This window comes from Triticum aestivum, chromosome 7D (assembly GCF_018294505.1).
Source record: "Triticum aestivum cultivar Chinese Spring chromosome 7D, IWGSC CS RefSeq v2.1, whole genome shotgun sequence".
Classification (NCBI taxonomy): Eukaryota; Viridiplantae; Streptophyta; class Magnoliopsida; order Poales; family Poaceae; genus Triticum; species Triticum aestivum.
In genome coordinates, this window is record NC_057814.1 from 275,405,346 (window position 1) to 275,410,915 (window position 5,570).

The following is a 5,570-nucleotide window of genomic DNA, read 5'->3' on the forward strand; positions in this document are numbered from 1 at the left end:
TGTAAACGTGTGTGCCCAACCAAGCTAGCAAAGCAAACAAATTGATTGATTCTGTAGGGAGGTTAGTCGTACCAAAAAGCTATCTGATCCATGTAAAAAAGGTAGCTGATCAATTCCTCCACCGGCTAGTTTGGGGAGGCTAGCACATATGAAGAGAGCACCCTAATCAATTCCTACCAGAGTTGGCACCTGGTACAAATTTGGCGAACAGGATGGAGAAACTCTACTGCTGTTTCTAATTAAAAGGGATGCACTTACGGAGAGAAATCAGCTGTTTCTAATTAAAAGGGATGCACTTACGGAGAGAAATCAGTTCCTGATGCTGGCGATCAAATGCTACAACAGAATCAAATATGGACTCAACCATGAACCGCAGAATTGTTCTTTTAGCTATCATGCTTTCTTCGTATAGCAATCAACTAAGGTAACTAAGATTGAATTGTTTTAGATTATTCAGAATTACACCAAACATTTACTTCTGAATAATAGAGAGAATAATAACTTACTAACACAAAGGTATGCCTTTACGTTTATTAAAAATATCTTAAACAATGACGAAGTTCATATAAAGTACAAATGTGATGCTCCCATCTATTATACTACATCCTAAATTAACAGATCTCCACTAATTAGCGACTTGTCTTTCGAGTCTTTGATACACCAGACTTCTGAATGCCTTTGCTCAGTGATTTTTTATCGACACAACTAAGCCTTGTCCTAGGCCGCGACTTGTCTTTCGAGTCCTTGATACACCAGACTTCTGAATGCCTTTGCTCAGTGATTTTTTATCGACACAACTAAGCCTTGTCCTAGGCCTTGAATCATTGTGCTCCTAATCAACACTGGCGCATTTGCGTACAACACGCTTCCTCTTGGGGCTTGATTCCGTAGATTTGGATTTGTTTATTTCCTGACTACCTTCAGCTTTTGATTCATCGTCAAGATGTGCAGCACGACTTGTGCTCCGTCTCCTACCCCTTTTAGTCTGGTCAATAGTGAGTTCATCATCCTCTGATTCTTGCTTTATATTTTTTGAAAGTGATAATTTGTTCACTTGCTCCTGCGAACATTTATACCAGTTAGAGAGGTGTACAACAACTATGAAAGAACATGAAAATGCACCAAGAAACTTACATGGTTATCATTCTGAATTCCTTTCTTCTTAGATCCCTTATCAACACCAGTAAGCCTTATGCTGGTCTTTGAATAATTCTCAGTTCCATCTTTTTCAGAATCTTCGTCTTCAGTAATGCTTATTGTACGCTTTCTTTTGGGGCTAGATTCCTTGAATTTGCATTCATCTTTCTCCTGCCTATCCTCTTCTGATTCTTCATCAGAATGTACAACGCGACATGTGTTCCTAGTCCTATACTTTTTAGTGCCCTTCGTAGTGTTCTACAAAAACATGACAAATTGAGTTAGTTTCCATAAACATTCATTGTAAAATATGGCATGCACATATACAAAATGTTATGGAGCATCGTAGTACAAATAGACGATACCTGTTCAACATTAACGTGTTGTACCGATGAATCTTCTTCAGAGTCCATAAAAAAATTCTATGAACAATGTAATCTTGGTAACCGTACTTGAAATTATAGTCATTCAGTCTGAACTGAAAAATCAATCTCTGCCCACATATTTTCTGAAATTTTTCTGCCTGCTCATGGATATCACAGTCATCCCTATCTATCAAGAATCTTGCAGATTGCTTAATCAGTTTTTTTTGCTTCTGTCTCAAACATGGTGCAAGTTGTTGTTGCAGTATGATCACATATCTCTAGCTTAAGTTTGTACCTAGTAACAAAATGACACATCTGGTAAGTGGAGGATAAATTACTACCTAAAACATGAGATATTATCAAATTTACCTTGGACATGTCTTCTCAGGTTCTTTCTCACATTTTGGACAGTAGAAGTGATTCCCTTCTTTTTGTAGTTTTTTGTTACATTTGCCGCATCCTATGTAGTACCACTCATCTGATGTATCAATTGACTTAATGGTTGCTTCTGCAGTATAGAACTTTTCCTGTCCATCGTAGGTTAAATTAACACATAAAACATATGAAAAAAGAATTTAAAAGTTAATCATAAATACCTGTTTTTCAGATTCATATGCAATTTCAGTTATTTCTCTTAGTGTCTTTCTGTTATAGAGCATTTGTTCTTGAATTGTTCCTTGCAAGTGGGCTTCCGGCCGTGTTTCCTCTATGATATCATCTTCCAAGCAATACCTATTTTCGCATGAGGTAAGTATCCATGTACATGACTAAATAGGATTTCTTCATATTATTGCGGAAAAACGGTTGCACCTCGTTTGGAGCTCAGCTGTTTCAGGGATATCCAAATCGATATATACTTTGGTCGCACCTGTAGATGACAGCGAGTACTCTGCAAGCACTTGATATTAAATTTCGAATACAAAAAAGACATGCATAACACTACTTACCCTTGATTGATATAAATACAAACCTTTCAGTTTTCTGACCGTTGTTGATGTTACTATGACAACACGTCCCATAGAATCTTCATCAATTTGGTCGACCTTATTGCCCCAGAGTCTAATATTAACTTTTTGATCCCTGTATATTCCAACAGACATGACTATGAGCAGCCATGATATTTTATGCATACAATTTTATTTAAGTGTACTTACTCAATTCGAAGTACAATATCTCGAATCTTGGAAATCCCATGTGTTGTCTCCGTCTCTTCAATATTCCCTATATAACTTGCTACCCCAATGACATCTGCTAAATAAGATGGTATTAATATGTGGTGAAGATTCAAGTTAATAATTTAAACGAATACAATCATACCGGATAAGTACATCCTCTGGCCATCTCTTGTGGAAAGAACTTCAACACTACAAAACATGAAACTTTGTTCTGCTATTCTGATATTTTTAAGTCCCTTAATCTCTTGAATTTTTGTTGTGTGCAAGAAGTTAATAATCTTGTCGCCTTCAACTGGACGGAAATTCATGGCAGATGTAACCTTGAAATTTGCTATCATGTAGACTAAACCTTCTTGGATCAATGGCCTGAACTTGTTAACCATATGTTTTATTACCTTGGCATGTATCATAGTGCCCTGAAACATTATAATGCAGCGAGAAGATGCATTGGTATTTAAATCATAGTGACCTATTTATGTTGGAAAAAATCCTTTTGCCAATAAATTGACCTGTTCATCAAGCAGTATCATGTCAAGGCTAATTAGTTCATTGTTATTGAGGTTAATGGCATCCCATAGCCTAATTACTCTGACCTTCACTTTCCAGGAATCCTTCCCATTGTTAATCGCATCGAGCATATCGTATGTCATTGTTTCAATTGAAAGCAAAAGAATTTGACCTGTAAGCGAACACAATTTTGAAGATTAGAACTTGTTATAGTCTTAGCCAAATCAAAGACTTTATAATCGGAAAGAAAGATTAGTTTGTATGACATAGTAAGTGCAAAGCCTAACAATGTGATTGAACCAACAGAAAAAATAATCATCTAAAAATTGGGTGAAAAGCAACTGAACAGAGGCAACTATCTCACATAATAGGAGAATCTGACCAATGACGATGCTGACAACTAACAGAGCCTCCTTGATTTGAGATGGTCTAAGTTAGGCTGCAGGCTTAATTTATAAGCTAGCCTTATGGGCTTAGTTCTGCCCCGAGCCGATCTCTGTGACGTACCCAAAGAGCATACGTGCGAAGATTAGATTTGAAATTGAATCCTTGGATTTTTTTTTGAATCCAATCTAGCACAAAAAAATCAATGTGAGAAGGGGAACCTGATCCACATGAGAAAATAATTTTAGTGCGATAACCTCGTTGAGCGCAGGAGATCCACGCCCCAACGTCCTTGCTGCAATTTGAGGTGAGGATAGAAGAGTCCTTGATGCAATTTGAGGTGAGGATAAAAGAGTCCTTGCTGCAATTTGAGGTGAGGAGAGAAGAGACCTGAGAGTTTGAGAGAAAGAGAGAGACGTGATTGAGAGAGGGATCCATGCCCAAATTCCTTGCTCCAATTTGAGAGACATGGATCTGGTCATCATGGGGAGATGCAGAGAGACCTGGGAGTTCGAGAGAGAGAGAGAGAGAGAGAGAGAGATGAGATTGAGAAAGAGATTACGATTCGTTCAGGCCTCTTTTTTTGTGAACGGGGGTCTCTTTTTTATTTGGTAATGGAAGTAGCGGTGGAGAGCGCTACGGGCCTTTTCTTGACTCACAGCGCTATGGGCCTTTTCTTCTGACTCAGCCGTCGAATGATGTTGGGCTTTGTGAATCAGTCTGTTTAATAAGTGAACTTAATTTTTTCAGTCTCAAATTGTATGGGTTAATCTAGACCGTAATAACTCGGTCCCATCATTAGATGTACGGCTCCTATTTTTTAATTAACGTGGGAATTATTAGGGAGTCGCTAATTAGTATAGGTATAGATAGATGGTTGGGTTTTACCTTAATGATCTTTAGTAGTTGCGGATGCTTGCTAGAGTTCCAATCATAAGTGCATATGATCCAAGTAGAGAAAGTATGTTAGCTTATGCCTCTCCCTCATATGAAACTGCAATAGTGATTACCGGTCTTGTTAATAATTGCCTAGGACAATTCCGCACACCAATCCACCATTATTCCATACTCGCTATTTATAATATTTAGTAATATATTCTAACTTTATGATAACAACACCTACTTTTATATTTTAGCTCTCCGATATCATACAAAGTTATCCTCTTCATACCCACAACGTAGTTTTATTTCTCGTCTCTAGTTGGAAGCAAACGTTCGGTGTACGTAGAGTCGTATTAGTGGCATATAGGGCTTGAGAGAATATTGATCTTACCTTTAGCTCCTTGTGGGTTCGACACTCCATACTTATCACTTCCACCTTTGGAAATTGCTACGATGATTCCCTGCACTTGGGGATTATCACTCTCCTCCAATTGATTTGGAAGGTTCCTGAGTGGAGGCCCTGGCCTTAGACATTGGAACTATCTTAGCAGGTGCCTTCTTGTGCAAACCAGGCTTTGTTGCAGTAGCAGTACCATATTCCTTCTTCAGGACTTTCTTTTTGGAGCTAACTTCCTCCTCAGTAGCCACATAGTCCTCATCCTCAGAGTCTGAGGTTCTCTTCTTCCTTGTTCTAGTGGCTGCGTTGGGCAAATTGCTTGGAGTGCTCCTGCTGCCCTCATCATAGCTGCTTGAGGGACTAGTGCCCTCACACATGTGCACTTTCTCTTCTGATTTGTTCTGGCTATCACTCTGGTTAGACATTCTGGCAAGCAAACTGACAGCAGACCCTGTGAATAGATATAGATGAGATGGAGTGGATGAGCATCACAAAGTGCAGAGTTTTTGCAAAACAGATGAGTCAAAAACTTAGATTTAGTTCTCCACAGAAAGCATTTCGGAGCTACCGATTTGTTAAACTCGGTGAGACCAAAGCAACTTTTGAAGTCTAAACTAGTGAACTCGGTCAGACCGAGACACAGTTCGGTGGCTCCGAGATTGCTAGGGTGTCACTAAGAGTTGAATTCGGTCGCACCGATTTGCAACTTTCGGTCATACCAAA

General features: G+C 38.7%; 1 pseudogene across 1 annotated transcript; it reads right to left on the bottom strand.

Annotated features, from left to right (window-relative positions):
* Positions 1–502: 502 nt before the first annotated feature.
* LOC123163892 (replication protein A 70 kDa DNA-binding subunit A-like) lies at positions 503–4,155 on the bottom strand (annotated as a pseudogene). Its single transcript, XR_006482039.1, has 11 exons — positions 3,826–4,155; positions 3,187–3,356; positions 2,820–3,093; positions 2,657–2,750; positions 2,473–2,582; positions 2,313–2,391; positions 2,099–2,234; positions 1,872–2,029; positions 1,503–1,797; positions 1,135–1,395; positions 503–1,060 (listed from the first exon to the last, which is right to left on the bottom strand). The product of XR_006482039.1 is annotated as a replication protein A 70 kDa DNA-binding subunit A-like (transcript).
* Positions 4,156–5,570: the final 1,415 nt, after the last annotated feature.